This window comes from Oryctolagus cuniculus, chromosome 2 (assembly GCF_964237555.1).
Source record: "Oryctolagus cuniculus chromosome 2, mOryCun1.1, whole genome shotgun sequence".
Taxonomy (NCBI): Eukaryota; Metazoa; Chordata; class Mammalia; order Lagomorpha; family Leporidae; genus Oryctolagus; species Oryctolagus cuniculus.
In genome coordinates this window covers 100,201,507-100,218,815 of record NC_091433.1, presented here as the reverse complement: position 1 = coordinate 100,218,815, position 17,309 = coordinate 100,201,507, and the positions used below count along the sequence as shown (strand labels likewise).

Here is a 17,309-nt window from a genome sequence, read left to right as displayed (position 1 = left end):
AGCCCTGGCCATTGTGACCACTGGGGAGTGAACCAGCAGATGGAAGATCTCTCTCTCTTTCTCTCTCTCTCTCTCTCTCTCTCTCTCTGTGCGTCTTTCTCCCCACCCCCAAGCCCCATAACTCCACCCTTCAAATAAATAAATATGTTTTTGAAAATGTTAACTTGGCTGGCGCCACGGCTCACTAGGCTCACAGTGCCGCCTGCGGTGCCGGCAGTCTGGGTTCTAGTCCCAGTTGGGGCGCCAGTTCTGTCCCGGTTGCTCCTCTTCCAGTCCAGCTCTCTGCTGTGGCCCAGGTCCTTGGGCCCTGCACCCGCATGGGAGACCAGGAGGAAGCACCTGGCTCCTGGCTTTGGATCAGCACAGCACGCTGGCCGTAGCGGCCATTTGGGGAGTGAACCAATGGAAGGAAGACCTTTCTCTCTCTCTCTCTCACTGTCTAACTCTGCCTGTCAAAAAAAGAAAAGAAAGGAAGAAAATGTTAACTTAACGTGAGAGCTTTTACAGCACAGATGCGTGGTTTCAGTTAGGTCTCGGATCCTGTCTTCCCTGAAGGGGGTACACAGAGGAAGGACATGTAAAGGAAACAGGAGCTGGGGGCATCTGAGAAGGCTCATTAGTTCCCCACTGGCAAGGTTGTCCTGTCTGGATTTTTGTTATGGCTTACTTTGAGACTCGAAGACTTCTATTGAAAAAGGCACAAAAGCACATACATAGAAAGTGTTTCCTATAACTTCAGGAATTCATGCCCCCAGCTCCCTGCCAAAACATATAAATGATGTTGCAGTTTGCCATCTGTTAAACAGCCTTTTTTGAATAGAGAGTGAATTTTTGACAATTGCATAAGCAGTACATTCACTAACAATCACTAGAGGGTGATGTTTTCTAGCACAGACTGTCGTGGGCCAGGTTGGGCCAAAGTTAATATCTCAGGCTCTTGCCTTTTACTTAGAGTACAGGCTGAAACATGCATGCACTGTGGCAAGGCTTATTTACAAAGTGAGAATACACAGACACGTGAGGGCTTCACTTAGGGAGAGTGGGCCAGGAAAGGTAAAGGGGAATTTCACACCCTGCTCTGCTTGTCCTGAGTCTGTGAGGTGGAGAGAAAGAGAGAATGCCATGCCCCTTCACTGGGCTTTTGTTAGCTTTGGAAAGGGGTGTAGTGATAGGTCCCAGGTAAGGGAAGGTGCATCTTGGGGAGAGGTCATCTGATTGATGATAGGGGGAGGTGTGGCCTCCAGCTCATGAACTTGATCTGTCTCCCTGACTTTATCCACCTCGTTCCCCCCCAGAGATCCCCTTCATCTCAGGGATGCTGAAGGACGTAGACCCATCATATCCTCTGTGTCTGCTTCCTGCTGCTCATGACACAGACCCTGCCTGTCCTGCTTCTGGAAATCCCCTCCTGCCTCACCTAACATGAATCTGTTTCATGAGCTGGAGAATTTTCAGTGGCTGCCAGTGACTGTGTTCCTCGCGTGGTCGTCATTACTCAGAAGTTGTTGAATTTTGAAACATACAAGTTTATCAATCAGTATGAGCAAAACGGGAAGAAAACCAATTACAAGTGGGATGCCCTTTAGAATGGGAAGAAAATATTCTGTTCATTCCCAGATAGTGGGTGGTAATAGGCTGTCCTTGTGCAGGCTGTAAAACCATTTAACCCAAGCATAGAGATTGTTACTGTCTTTCAGTAAATATATACTGTTAGAGTAGAGGTGGCAGAGCCCACTAATCACCGCACATGTTTCTCCTTGATCTGTCATGCCTATTGATTGTCCATAACTACCTTAGAGTGTTCACAGATGTAAGTACTTGCTATAAAAGCTGGCCCAGGCCGGCGCCGCGGCTCACTAGGCTAATCCTCCGCCTAGCGGCGCCGGCACACCGGATTCTAGTCCCGTTCGGGGTGCCGGATTCTGTCCTGGTTGCCCCTCTTCCAGGCCAGCTCTCTGCTGTGGCCCGGGAGTGCAGTGGAGGATGGCCCAAGTCCTTGGGCCCTGCACCCCATGGGAGACCAGGAGAAGCACCTGGCTCCTGCCATCGGATCAGCGCGGTGCGCCGGCTGCAGCGCGCCGGCCGCGGCGGCCATTGGAGGGTGAACCAGCAGTAAAGGAAGACCTTTCTCTCTGTCTCTCTCTCTCACTGTCCACTCTGCCTGTCAAAAAAAAAAAAAAAAAAAAAAAAAAAAAAAAAAAAAAAGCTGGCCTGAACGTGTAAGCCAGATTGCCTGCAGGAATGGTCAGGATTTTAAAATCAGCTTCATGTGGCACATCAGGATCTTCTAGTATTGTAATAGAAGAGCAGAGCCCACTGTGGAGTTTTTCTGCCAATAACAGCTCCCAGAAAGAATCAGAAGAAGAGGTAGGTCCAACATGTCTGCCTTAAAGTGCAGCAGTCTTGATGTGACAAAAGCAAAAGCTTTACTTATCTTTTTCTTTTTGAAGAGGTGTTTGAGTACTTCAGTTGGCTCACAGGAGTAGGCAGACTTATCTTTCAAGTGCACCTGCAAAGACTTAGGAGGTAGGAGTTTAATCCTTGACAGATGTACCCAGCTTGGGATGCCCTGTAATTTCACTGAGGTAGGCATGCTCAGTAGCGCCTGGGAGAGACCCTTCCATGTAGGCTGCAACTGGCCTGAAGGGATCCTTCCTTCTGAGTTTTTTTTTTTTTTTTAAGATTTTTATTTATTTATTTGACAGGTAGAGTTACAGACAGAGAGACAGAAAGGTCTTTCTGACGTTGGTTCACTCCCCAAATGGCCGCAACGGCCGGAGCTGCGCTAATCTGAATCCAGGAGCCTGGTGCTTCTTCCCAGTCTCCCATGCGAGTGCAGGGGCCCAAGCACTTGGGCCATCTTTTACTACTATCCCAGGCCACAGCAGAGAGCTGGACTGGAAGAGGAGCAACTGGGACTCAAACCAGCGCCCATATGGGATGCCGGCGCTGCAGGCGGAGGATTAACCTAGCGCGCCATGGCGCTGGCCCCCCGTCTGAGTTTTCAATAAGACTGAATCTCCTGGGGAAATAGGCTGCTCATGAATTTTAGGATCTAGCACTGGGAGAACTTTGTTACCATACTCTTATCAGAGCCTTTTGTACCTGGCCTGAATTGATAATATACTTTATCTGATCTTGAATCTCTGAACCAAAGCAGATGTCAGAGGTGAGGAAGGGCCTTCTATATAACATCTCATGCGGACTAAGCTTTAAGGCAGTCTTGGGCGCTATTCTCATCCTGAGGAGGGCAATAGGCAGTAATGTAAGCCATGTTTTTGGGGTCTGTTGGCAAAGCTTAGCTAGAATTTTCTTTAGGCTATGATTGACGTTTTGAACTTTACCCAGTGACTGAGGTCTCCAAGAGCGTGGAGATGGTAAGAAACTCCTAGAGCAGCGGCTGCCTGTTGAGTTATTTTAGGTACAAATGCAGGTCCACTGTCACTCTGGAGTGACCGTGGGAGGCCAAAGTGTGGCACAACGTCCTTCCTCAAGGCTTTGGACACTTCCTGTGGCTTTTCTGCCTTTTCTTCTATCAATCCGGTGAATGTAGCTGTAAAAACTAGAAGATATTTGTAATTATTCACTGGAGGCGTGTTAGTGAAGTCAGCCTGCCAGTCTTCACCTGGTTATGTCCCTCTCCTCTGCACAGGAGTCAGCAAGGGAGGCAGCTCTACACAACCAGCAGTTACGTTGTGAACAAAGTGGGCAAGAACGAGTTACTTCCCTTATGGCAACACTTAGTCCCTTTGCTCCAAACACTTGAGAGTGTCCCCAATAAAGCTCCTCTTCCCCGATGAGTAGAATCATGTATTTCCCTAACGATTTTTCATTGAGAAGCCACTGGGCGCATAACCTTATGACCTAAAGTCCACCGTGCACTAGCGTCGTTAGTATAACCCCATTGCTGGCCCGTTCAGTCTCAGCCTCGGTGTAGTGAGGCTCTTCAGTCATCACTGCAGGCTGAGGCGTTACAGCATTTCCAGGGCTTCCTGTGCAGCAGCTCTTTCCGCTGCTTTATCTGCAAACGCATTTCCCTTGCTCACATGGTTCTTCCTTCTGGCGTCCCTTACGGTGAATGACAGCCACTTCTGAAGGCCCCAGTACTGCCTGAAGTAGAGCTGATATCTCCTTTCCGTATTTAAGAGGGGATTCTTTGCAGTCTGTAGGCCTCTTTCTCTCCAAATGGCCACATGTGCATCTAACACAAGGAAAGCATATTTGGAATCTGTGTATATATTAACTCTCTGTCCTTTGCCCAGCTGCAAAACTCTAGTTAATGCAGTAAGTTCAGCCTGTTGAAGCTCGAGCTTCTATTACTTGGGTAGTGGCTGAAGCCGCCGCCTGCAGTTCTGGCATCCCATGTGGGTGCTGGTTCAAGTCCCAGCTGCTATACTAACAATCCAGCTCTCTGCTGTGGTCTGGGAAAGCAGTAGAAGATGGCCCAAGTCCTTGGGCCCCTGCACCTGCATGGGAGACCTGGAGGAAGCTTCTGGCTCCTGGCTTCGGATGGGCTCAGTTTGGGCCATTGTGACCATCTGGGGAGCGAGCTAGTGGATAGTACACCTCTCTCTGCCTCTGCCTCTGCCTCTGCCTCTCTGTAACTCTGCCTTTCAAACAAATAAATTTTTTAAAGAGTTATCTTAGGGTGAGTCTAACAGTAGAGCCTGGTATTTTGTGAGCTGTCCTCCTGTCCTTTAATTTCTAAGACCCTTTGCCCTGGTGTGGAGTTTGAACTTCAAATGGCTGGCCTAAAGTCAGGTTGGTGGCTTCCTCCACCAGGACTGCTGTAGCAGCAACAGCCCTTAGGCTCGCAGGCCACCCTGTAGCCACTGAATCTAGCTGCTTAGAAAAATAGGATACTGGTTGTGGAAGTGGACTCAACTTCCGAGTTAGTACTCCTAGAGCAACCCCCTGTTTCTCTGCTATAAACAAGGTGAATGGCTTACTCAAGTTAGGGATTCCTAATACTGGAGCTTGTTAAAAGCTCTTTAATTCTTTGGAACACCTTTTGTAGCTCCCCTGTCCAGCAAAGTGGGTCTGTGTCAAGGCCTTTTTAAAGCTTCATATAAAGGCTTGGCTGTCGCTCCCCGTCTTCGTGGAGGAACGACACAGGACCCTGCGCTGTTCTTTGGTCTGCTCGGCCCTTCCCGGGTTTGCTGCTGGTTCTTCCCGGGTTGGCTACTGTCCCTTCCACCTCCGTGGAAGGGCAGTTCCCCCTGGCCACATTCCCCACTTCCGCAGGGGAGCGGCACACCGCCGGCCGGCTTTCTCGGGGGCTGCACAGGTGTTCCTTCAGCTAGATGTTCCCCTTAGATGTTCCTGGTGCATGCCGTCTCTCTCCTCCTTTATAGTCCTCCTCCGCCAATCCTAACTCGGCTGCCCACACGCCGAGTACGCTGCTCTCCAATCAGGAGCAAGTCCTACAGTTTATTGGTTGAACTGGAGGCAGCTGTGCGGAAGCTGTTTACTTCTCTCCCAGCGCCATATTGTGGGAGAGCAGATGCATAGAATAAGTCTTAATTCCAGTAACTCAGTCTAGTCCGGTTTGCTCCCCACAGATCCCCCTTTCTTTTTATTTTTGGCGTTGATACGCGCCTGTCTTCGGTGTCCCGTGGCACACACTCTGCTCTACTTGCTAGAGTTGCCACAGGTTCTTACAAGTCCTATCAATCAGGCAAACCGAATCCGGGTCCTCTCTTCGCCATGTTGTGAGGAGGTTTTTAGGCGCTGATGCGTGCCTGTGTTCGGTGACCTGCGGCTCATACTTTGGTCGAGCCGCCTGCTGGCGCTTACCGCCTTAATCAGGCAGACCGAATCCAAGCTTTCTCATTGCCGTATTGTGGGGGAGACTTATTAGTGTTGGTTCGTGCCTATCTTCGGTGACCTGCAGCTCATACTCTGGTCGAGCTGCTTGCTGGTGCTTACCGCCTTAATCAGGCAGACCGAATCCAAGCCTCCTAATTGTTGTATTGTGGGGAGGCCTTACTGATGTTAATTCGTGCCTGTCTTCGGTGACCTGCAGCGCATAAGCTGCTAGCCGCCGCAGGTGCTCATCGCCTCACTTAATCAGGCAGACCGAATCCAAGCTCTCACATTGCTGTGTTGTGGGGAGGCTTTTCTCTTTCTCTATTTCTCTATCTCCGGGCATTCCTATTTCTCCCATTTTACTTCTATCTTCCAGCATTCCTATTTCTCTCACTTTACTTCTAAACTTCTATTTCTCTTATCCCTGCAGCTTCCCGGCACCCGCCCCGCGGCAGCTTCACGGCTCTGCGCGGCTTCCCGGCGCCTCGCCCCGCCGGCGGGCTCCCGGCTCTGCGCGGCTCGGCTTCACGCGCACGCTCCGTGGTCTCCACGCACTTCGCGCCCGCACCACGGCCTCGCGCCAGCCCCGCGTTCCCTATCTATTCACGCCCCGTGCTCTCTCTGCACGCGGCGGCTTCCGCGAATGTTTCCACCACCACCGGCATTCAGTCCAAGTTCCCTGGACTAACCTGGCGAATTTCAACCTGGCGGCCCACGTCTCTGCCTCTGGTTCCAGATCTTCGCCTCTTGCTCCCCGGGGTGACTTGAAGAATTCCAAGGTGGCTTATATCTCCGCCTCGGCCTGCACTCGCAGCTTCATCCTCCCTAACATTTTTCTCTACCCGGTATGTTTCCTTAAGTTTTCTTCCAACAATATTCCTCTCATTTCTCCTGGCTACTCCCCACAGTCCGTATCCGAGTCCAAGCCTCCTCCAGGTTTCACTTTCGCTTTCAGTCTCCTAGCTTCCCCGCCATAGTCCGCATCCGAGTCTATGAAAGCTTTCACTTTCGCTTTCAATCCTAACTTCTTTCCCACAGTCCATATCCAAGTCTATGCCTAGGCTTTCAATAGCTTCTTCCGGCACCTTTCTCGTCCAGCTTTCCCCTAGGCTCTTCGCTAATCTCTCTCTCCGGTATTTTCCTGCTTCTTCCCGTTTCTTCCCTCCTAAGTTTCCTATCCGTCCTAGGTTTCCTATCCGAGTCACGGCACCATTATGTCGCTCCCCGTCTTCGTGGAGGAACGACACAGGACCCTGCGCTGTTCTTTGGTCTGCTCGGCCCTTCCCGGGTTTGCTGCTGGTTCTTCCCGGGTTGGCTACTGTCCCTTCCACCTCCGTGGAAGGGCAGTTCCCCCTGGCCACATTCCCCACTTCCGCAGGGGAGCGGCACACCGCCGGCCGGCTTTCTCGGGGGCTGCACAGGTGTTCCTTCAGCTAGATGTTCCCCTTAGATGTTCCTCTTAGATGTTCCTGGTGCATGCCGTCTCTCTCCTCCTTTATAGTCCTCCTCCGCCAATCCTAACTCGGCTGCCCACACGCCGAGTACGCTGCTCTCCTCCAATCAGGAGCAAGTCCTACAGTTTATTAGCTGAACTGGAGGCAGCTGTGCGGAAGCTGTTTACTTCTCTCCCAGCGCCATATTGTGGGAGAGCAGATGCATAGAATAAGTCTTAATTCCAGTAACTCAGTCTAGTCCGGTTTGCTCCCCACACTTGGCTATTAATCCGAATCCTGGGATCCACATTCTACAGAACCATTACTTTCTGAATGATTGCTAATGTGTGCACGCCTCTGTGTGTCTCTGTGGGGGAGGGGGCCAAGAAGGGAGAGGAGACTCTTTCCACTTGCACAACTGGAAGAATTCCTTGTGCACATTTCTGTTTTCTCTTGTCCAGGCTGCAGCAAGTAATGCTGTTTTTAAAAGCCTTTGCTCCCACATGTTCTATAGTGTAATACAGACATCTTTATTGTCATCTGCCTCTTCAATTGTTAGTACCAACTAGAGCCTGCATTGTTGCATAGCAGGTTAAGCCACCACCTGTGGGGTTGGAATCCCAGATGAGTGCCAGTTCTTGTCCCCACTGCCCCAATTCCAAACCAGTCCCTGCTAATGGCCTGGGAAAAGCAGCAGAGGATGGCCTAAGTGTTTGGACCACTGCTATCCATGTGGGAGACCCGGGTGAAGGTCCTGGCTCCTGGCTTCAGGCTGGCTCAACCCTCGGAATTGTTGCCATCTGGGGAGTGAACCAGCAGATGGAAGATCTTGCTCTCACTCTTTGTTAACTCTTTCAAATAAATCATTAAAAAAAAAAAAAAAAGTTGTTGGTACCTACTATCTTGTAGGCTGTGCATTATGAACTTGACCTCTGATCCTTACAGCCTATGAGCTGTGCAGTAGGTATGAACTTGACCTCTGATTTTTTTTTTTTTTTTTTGACAGGCAGAGTGGACAGTGAGAGAGACAGAGAGAAAGGTCTTCCTTTGCCGTTGGTTCACTCTCCAATGGCCGCCGCGGCCGGCGGCCGGTGGCCGGCGTGCTGCGGCCAGCGCACCGCGCTGATCTGATGGCAGGAGCCAGGTACTTCTCCTGGTCTCCCATGGGGTGCAGGGCCCAAGCACTTGGGCCATCCCTCCACTGCCTTCCCTGGCCACAGCAGAGAGCTGGCCTGGAAGAGGGGCAACTGGGAAAGAATCCAGCGACCCAACCGGGACTAGAACCCGGTGTGCCGGCGCTGCAAGGCGGAGGATTAGCCTAGTGAGCCGCGGCGCCGGCCGACCTCTGATCCTTACAACCATGCTCAGCCTATGCTGGTGCACAGATTAGGACCTGTTATTTAAGTAGCTGGCTTAAGAACTCCCAGCTAGTGAACTGACCTTTGTATCTGTTCACAGTGAGAGGCATAGAAAGGCCTTTCTGCTCAAAAGTATCCTCTGCTGTGGTTGAAGTTTCCATGTTGCCTGTCAAAATGCTGATGGGGAGGTGGAACCTCTTCTGGGGAAAGGAGGGTGGATGTGCTCCCTAAGAGCGGCAGTTCCTGTGTCTGCTCAGATGTTCAGTAGCTACAGCCTCCCTCCCTGTGGGGTGGTCTTGTGGGCGGGAGGAGCTGGCGAGCGTGTGTGCTGGTCAGACTGTTCCTTTATGTGTTCCACCATTCACGCTGAGGCAGCACAGTGGGAGCAGAGCCTGTTCCTCCAGTCACCATAAAGCCAGTCCTGGCCTTTCCAGAAGCTGAGTTTGTGTGGCTCTTTTGAGTATTCCTTTAGGAAATGTGGTTTCCAGTATTTTGTTTATGGAGTTAGTATCTTGTAAAGAAAATTCTGGTAGCCTGCAAGACCTAAATATTTACTGTCTGACCCCTTGTAGAAGTTTGGTGATCCCAGCATAGAGGAATTGTAGCCACTTCTGAAAGCATTGTTTAACATCGTCAAGTATTAGACTGCTACTGCATTTGGATATTTTAGCCTTTACCTTCAAATTAAAACCAATTCTTATACAAATAACTAGGTAGTAATATATTTTAATTCCATCTAAGTGGGTCTTGTCTGGATCTCCACCTGCATTCCTCAAGAGTGGATTTCTGGGTGGGCCAGAGTCACAGCTGCTCCACTTCTGATCCGGCTCCCTGCTAATGTGTCTGCAAAACACCTGAGGATGTCCCAAGTGCTGGAGCCCTGCCACCCATTTGGAAGACCAGGGTAAAGACTTCCTTTCTCTGTCCTGGAAGAAGACTAGGGATTTGCCTGGGGTTGCAAATCTCAGCGACTGGTCTTCAAATCTCAATTTGAAGACCTCACTCTCTGTCTCCCACCCTCACCCATCACTCTGACTTTAAATAAATACATCAACATTAACAAAAAAAGATAATATAGAGTAGGTTGCCTTGCACATATCAGTATTAATCTATGTAATAACTGTTTCCTTATGTGAGCCTGTGTATCTTGGTTTTTTGGGTTGCAGGGGTAGATGAAAGTTATGGAAAACATACCTATAAAATCTATGAGAAATGTAAATATATGCTGTTTTGCAAAAATGGAGATAAAACCATAGTTAATTTCAATAAGAATTTTATTATGTGGCCAGCGTTGTAGCACAACAGGTTAAGTCATTGACTACAATACCTGTATCCATATTGGAGTTCCTGTTCCCAGTTGCTTTGCTTCCTATCCAGCTCCCTGCTAATACGCCTGGAAGAATCTTTTTCTGTCTCTCCCTCCCTCTTTGTTTTTCTGCTTTTCAAATGTATAAAGTAAATCCAGTGAAAGAATTTTATTAATGACTTGATTTGTGTATGGGCAATCAGAAAATCTTCTTAATGTATGAGGGATCTTCATGGTAAAAGTATCATGAAATAATAATGCATGGACTTCATTTTCTGCATCAAAATAGAAATATATTTAATTCCATCTCCATGAAATTTTGGAGTACCCATGTAAATAGGAAAATTTGAATATCAGTTACTATGTTAAGAAAGGCCATGGGAAAGATGTGTACAATAAAAAAAGAATCATGAATTAAAGGAAAAGTAGCACTTTATGAATGAACAAATAACTTCAGTGAGGGAGGAAAATAACTGTCAAAGGACAGTTGGAGGCTACCTCCAACGCTGTCTGCTCCCCAAAGCTCAGAGCTCTTGGGAGTCAGAGAGAGAGAGTGTGATATCTTCCACATACTGGTTTACTCTCCAGATGCCCACAGCAGCCTGGGCTGGGCCAGGCTGAAGGCCAGGAACCCAGAATTCCATCCAGGTCTCTCATGTGGGTGGCAGAAACCCAAGTACTTGGGCCATCATCTGCTGCCTTTTGGGTTCATTGACAGGAAGCCGGATCAGAAGGGGAGGTGGGCGAAGGGGGTTTGAGTGTTGTGGCATGGCAGATAAAACCACTACCTGTGATACTGGGAACACATAAGGGTGCCAGTTTGTGTCCTGGTTGCTTCACTTATTATCCAACTGCCTGGGAAAAGCAGTGGAAGATAGCCCAAGAGTTTGGGCCCCTGCCACCTACGTGGAAGACCAAGATGAATCTCCTGGCTTCTAGCTTCCGCCAGGCCAAGCTCTGGCTGTTGTGGATGGAAGGGAAAATCTCTGTCTCTGTATAACTCTGAATTTCAAATGAATATATTAAAAAAAAAAAAAGATGGGACACTGTAATATGGGATGTGGGTGTCCTGAGCCACAGCTTAACCCACAGTGGCACAGTGCCCTCCCCTCCACTGAACTCTTTTAATCTAAGATGTAATATGATCAGATTTATAGTAAAAAAAAAAAAAAAAAAAAAAAAACAAAGGAAATAAAAAGCCTGGATTATTGGCGTTTGGCACAGTGGTGAAGAAGCTGCTTGGGATGCCCACATTCCATTTTAGAATGCCAGGGTTCGAGGCCAGCTCTACTTTCTGTGATAGCCTGCTGCTGATGCACACCCTGGAGGCAGCACATGACTCGGGTGATTGAGCCCCTGCTGTTCACGTGGCAGTCCTGGATTGAGTTCTCAGCTCCCGGGTTTGGCTGGGCCCAGCCCAGCCGTAGCCATTGAGTGCTATAAAAATTTTTAGGCTTATTTATCTCAAACCTAGACATTCAGGAAAGAGGAATTGATCTCTAGTACATTTTACTGTTAGAAGTACTGATTTTTATAAGTAGAATTATTAACATCACGGATGGAGTTTGTTTTTGCTGTATTTTTTCTGCTTCTGGGTTTTGAGGTCTTATTGAGGTCTGCATGTGCTGATTAAGTTAATTGCCTGGAAGCCAGACTTTCCCATTTGTTTGGTGGTCTGATGATTACTCATCTCTATGGTGTATGATGTCAAATTTTTTCTCTTAACAGTTTATAGCCAGTAACTCTCGTTGCCATCTTGCTTGTGTGGTCTCCGAGCATAGTATTTTACGCTGTCTATTTAGTTAACCATCATTTGGAAATGGGTACAGTGTGTTTTTAATATTGCTCATGAATCAAGAGGTGGCTCTTCAGGCTTCCCTGTGGTTGATTATGTGATACTGCACTGAGAATTGACAGTGCCCCTTTCTCCCATCTTCTGAAAATTGTGTGCATGTAATATCTTCAGGAGCCACATGGTGGCACTGTCTAATTGCAGTGTTTGCTTATGTGTCTTCAACTTTCCTTGTTTAAAAAAATTGTGAAGATACAGGAATTAATAGATGGAGAAGTCATATCTCTGCCACCCACCTGGAGAAATAAAGCATTAGAAGACTCGTGGTATACTTTCCTCTTCCAGTTATTTTCCTTCCTCCTGCTTTTTCTCCACCGGGAAGCCACTCCTGAGTTTGGTAAATATCACCTCTCTACGTGTCTTTATTCTTCTATTACACATTTACGAATTTAGAAGCACTTTTAAACAAATTTGAGATGCAAAGAGAAAGCTTCCCTCTACCAGTTCATTTTACCAGTGCCCACATGGTAAGGGCTGGGCCAGGACTCAGACTGCAATCCAGGTGTCCCACAAAGGTAGTAGGAACTCAATTATTTGAGCCACCGATGCTGCCTCCCACGGTTCACACTAGTGGGAAAAGAGCTGAGAATTGGACAAAAACATTCCAATGTGAGATGTGGGTGCCTCAGCCACTAGGTGAAACACCTGCTCCCTATTTATTTATTTATTTTTTTTCATTTTTATATGGAAGACAGACACACACACACACATAGATACACAGACACGGAAGCAGAGTCAGGGAGGGGAGATATCTTCCATCACCTGGGTCATTCCTAAAATGTCCACAGCAGCCAGATTGAAGCCAAGTTGAAGTTGGGAGCCAGGAACTCAATCCTAGTTTCCCATATGGGTGGTAGGGACCCAACCAGATGAACCATCACCTGACGTCTCCCAGGGTGTGCCCTAGCAGGAATCTGCAATTGAAAGCAAAGCTGAGGAGAGCCCTGTGGCATAACCCCCTGCATATGTACTTGGAAAAGCAGCGGAGGATGGCCTAAGTCCCTGCCCCTGCACCAACATGGGAGACCCAAAAGAAGAGAGAGAGAGATCTTCCATCCACTGGTTCACTCCCCAATTGGCAGCAACAGCTGAAGCTGCACCGATCCGGAGCTAGGAGCCAGCATCTTCCTCTGGGTCTCCCATGTGGGTACAGGGGCCCAAAGACTTGGGCCATCCTCCACTGCTTTCCCAGACCATAGCAGAGAGCTGGATCAGAAGTAGAGCAGCCAGGACTCCAACCGAAGCCCATATGGATGTTGGCACTTCAGACCAGGACTTTAACCCACTACACCACAGTGCCAGCCCCTATAACTTTACCTTTCAAATAAATATATAGATCTTTAAAAGCAAAAATCGCAGTGCACCGACTGCAGCGGCCATTGGGGGGTGAACCAACGGAAAAGGAAGACCTTTCTCTCTGTCTCTCTCTCACACTGTCCACTCTGCCTGTCTAAAAAAAAAAAAAAAAGAAAAATAAGTTGCGATATATGCTCTCTTCTATTACTGAGAAAAAAATGACAATTTTCTGGCTAGGAGACAGTACTCTGCAATGGTTAAAAACCAAGAGTAAGGCCAGGTTCTGAAATCTCACTCGATTGCATAATAAGTATGGGATCCTGAGCAAATGACTTATACTTTCTATATTTGTCTCATCATCTTTGAAATGGAAATAATTATAGTACTTACTTTATGGGATCATTGTGCTCATCACAGTTCCTGGCACAACATAAGCACTTAGCAGGCCCAGTGCTTGACAAAGGTGTTATTTCCTAAATCGTAGTGAGCCTCAGGGAAGCAAGAGACATCCCTGAGGCTCACTGTGGTTAAAAATAAAGCATACTGGGCTGGAACTGTGGCTTAGCGGGTAAAGCCGCCACCTGCAGTGCCAGCATCCCATATGGGCGCCAGTTCGAGTCCTGGCTGCTCCACTTCTGATCCAGCTCTCTGCTATGGCCTGGGAAAACAATAGAAGATGGCCTAAGTCCTTGGGCCCCTGCACCCATGAAGGAGACCCAGAAGAAGCTCCTGGCTCCTGGGTCCAGATCAGCACTGCTCCAGCCATTGGGGCCAACTGGGGAGTGAACCAGTGAATGGAAGACCTCTCTCTCTCTCTGCCTCTCCTTCTCTCTCTCTGTAACTCTAACTTTAAAATAAATAAATCTTTAAAAATAATTTAAAAAATAAAGCATACATTGGTAGGCAGTTAGTGTACCCAAGAGATGCCTGCACCTCACATTGGAGTGTCCAGGTTCTGTTTCCAGCTCCAGTCCTTCATTCCATCTTCCTGCTAGTGCACACCCTGTGAGACAGCCCTGGTGGCTCAAGTAGTTGGTTCTTTGCCACTCATATGATCCAGTTCCCAACTTCAGGCTCAGCCTGGGGTGTTTGGTGGCATTTGGGGGATGAATCAGCAAATGGGCGCTCCGTCTCCGTCTGTCTGCCTCCAAGTAAGTAAATATTTTTAAAATCTTCTTCTTGCCTTAAAAGCCGTGCCTTTGCTTTGGTTCTGTGTAACCATCTCATTGAGTTCTGAGCTATTTTGCCTTTATTTTAGGAGTTTTTATCCAGTACAATATAGTTCTGTGGTATGTTTTTATCAAATATTGCATTGGCTTCAAAGTTATTTGTTCTCTGGGAGCTGCAAGCCTTTCATTTCTCACGCAGCAACCGGTTGGTTTTGTGTTTTACCAGCCTCTCTGTGTGTAGAGTGTAGACAAATGGCTCTTACAGTGGCTTAAATTGTCACTGACTCTGGTCTACAGAACTGAACTGGAGTTCCCACAGCGTGAGTGCGTCTCTGTACTCCAAGCCCTTCCCAGGTCTCCCTGTGCTGACTGGTTTCAGCAGAGTTGCTGTGATAAACCACACGTGTTTTCAGGAGAATCGGGAACCACTGCATAGTCACATGTGCTCTAAAAAGAAAGAAAGTTGGTGGTTTGGACCCAAGGACTCCAGGAATTCCGTTGAATTGAAGGTTGCCAGTTTGACCCCTTTTTTTGCACTGGCTTCTGTTTCCAGACTTGCAGGAGAAAATTGGTTGACGAGGAAGAGATACATACTTGGGTCTTCAAAAAAGCTCGTGGAAATGCCTATAATGGAAAAACTGCATGGAGTTTAAAAGTTTTGCACCAAAATAAACTTATCTTTTAATTCTATTTTCCTCCAGCTTTTTTTTTTTTTTTTAATTTTATTTATTTGAGAGGTAGAGTTATAGACAGAAGGAGAGACAGAAAGGTCTTCCTTTTATTGGTTCACTCCCCAAATGGCCGCAGCTGCTGGAGCTGTGCCGATCCGAAGCCAGGAGCCAGGAGCTTAGTCCAGGTCTCCCACACAGGTGCAGGGGCCCAAGCATTTGGGCCATCTTGTGCTGCTTTCTCAAGCCATAGCAGAGAGCTGGACTGAAAGAAGAGCAGCGCCAGCCCCCAGCTTTTTTTTTTTTTTTTTTTTTTTAAGATTTATTTATTTATTTTGAAAGTCAGAGTTACAGAGAGAGAGAGAGGGTGAGACAGAGAGAAAGGGATCTTCCATTCACTGGTTTACTCCCCCAGATGGCCACAGCAGCCAGCGCTGGGCCAGGCCGAAGCCAGGAGCCAGGAGTTTCTTCTGGGTCTCCCTTGTGGGTGCAGGACCTGAGGACTTGGGCCATCGTCTACTGCTTTCTCAGATGCATTAGCATGCAGCCGGATGGAAGTGGAGCAGCTGGGACATGAACTGGCACCCACGTGGGATGCTGGCACCACAGCCGGCGGCTTAACCCACTATACCACAATGCTGGTCCCTCCCCAGCCTTGCAAAGTGCCTTCATGTGTATTAGTGGAAAACTGCACGAGTGCCCACAGGTCTGCTTCCCAAACTCTCAAAGCAACCATTCACGGTCTCTACCTACTAGATCGTGGATGTGGTCCTACCTACTAGATGCTGGATGTGGCTCACTTGGGAAGGTGGAAGGTGCAGTCCGGCCAAGGCCACTTCTGGTCTATGTGAACGTCTTCAGGAGGCTTCAGGAGCCTCCTAGTTAGGACTTTGTGTGGGTAGAGGTGACTGTATTTCAGAGTTGACCTTGGGGTGGCCCATGGGAGAGGATGATCTGGGGTTTCAGGTGTTACAATCAAACAGAGCTGAGTTTGTATCCACACTCTTCCTTACTGGCCGTGTTGTTTTGTCAAGTCGTTGAGTTGCTTCATTGTTCAGTTTCCTTGTCTGTTAAATGATTCAGGCCTCATGAAGTTGCAGCAAAGATTAAGTGACGTACACACAGGGTGCTTGGGAGGCGTTCGGGCCTGAGTTGTTAGTGTAATCAGGTAAATACTTGAGAGAGTGCCTCACAGTCAGTAATGTGAGGTGGACATTTGTGTATCCCAGCTTTTGTGTATGTGTGTGGATTCTTTAAAATTACTTTGTTAGGTTTGAAGTAGGCTTAGAATGCTTGCCTTTGTTTGGACATGATTGAAGAAGTCAGATCTGTTTTGTTGCCATGTCAATAAAAGAATATGGAGGAAAATGTTAACCGTGTCCTTGCCTCACCCTGCCCTCTCCACTTGACTTCTCCTTTCTGTGCTCACCCTCCCCGCCCCACCCCATCTCAAGCTGCTGTCTCCTCCCAGGACCACTGTATGTGCTTGTCACCGCTCTGCCTGTGTCCCTGTCCCCACTGCCCCACTGCCTGCTGTTTGCTGCTACCTCGAAGGTCTCCCATAGACAGCTTTCATCTTGTCAAGTCGCTGCTTCAGACGGTAGCTTCCCATTGCTCCTAGGATAAAAAGAACAAACAAACAAACACCCCCCCCCAAAAAAAAAAACAAAAACAAAAACAAAAAAAAAACAAAGAACTACCAGGCCTTTTGAACATGCTGTGGGCTTTCTCTTTCAGTTCATCTAACACTTCCTACCCCCACCCCGGCCCAGCCTGGCCCCTGCCACATGGTCCTTTTGGTTAGTGTGCTCACCTTAGGCCCTTCTGCTTTGGTGCCTTTGAATCTTTCAGGTTTTGGGGGTTTCTGTCTCAGGAAACTTCACCTGCCCTGCTACCCCGTGTCCGCATCGTCATGGCACTCTGCTCTTCTATAACTTGACGTGTTTCGTAATATAGCTTTATTGGTGTGGTTATGTGGCTGCCACCTGTGTCCCCTAGTAGACTGCAGTCTCACAAGGACACTGAGTCTCTGGTGCTCAGAGCAGAGCTGGGCACGTGTTTGACACCCACTAAGGGTATGGGAGTTGAACGACTGCCTGTGCAGGTGCACAGAGCATTCCTCCATGAGGGTCTACTGAACCCTGTCCTCTCCCTCAGCCCCGTCCCTTCCTTACGGTGCCTCACCTCACCTTGTACTTGAGTGATGACAGACCCCCTGCGTGTGACTTGCAGTGTTTTCACACCAACTTGAAACTGACTGTCCTGATTGAGCACTGACAGGTGTCACACTGCACAGTCTCCTCCACTCTCCTCACCTCTGTCTAACCAGATCCCTCCCTGTCTTTTAGTTCCTGCCAGTGAGAGATACCTTGGAAAATACTCTTCCAGAATCTGTGGGGTGTGTGTGTGTGGGTGTATG

The 17,309-nt window shown here is 48.3% G+C and overlaps 1 protein-coding gene across 13 annotated transcripts in view; it reads left to right on the top strand.

Moving 5' to 3' along the window:
• Nucleotides 1–17,309, top strand: part of LIMS1 (LIM zinc finger domain containing 1) — a 153,500-nt gene that overhangs the window by 66,611 nt on the left and 69,580 nt on the right. The window contains exon 1 of one of the 13 annotated variants that reach the window (XM_008252952.4): nt 14,141–14,204. The exons of 11 other annotated variants lie outside the window; for them this stretch is intronic. The gene's annotated coding sequence lies outside the window, so the exon portion shown is untranslated. Of the gene's footprint in view, nt 1–14,140; nt 14,205–17,309 lie in introns of those variants that run through there. One more of the 13 variants, XM_070068688.1, reaches the window with a different exon arrangement.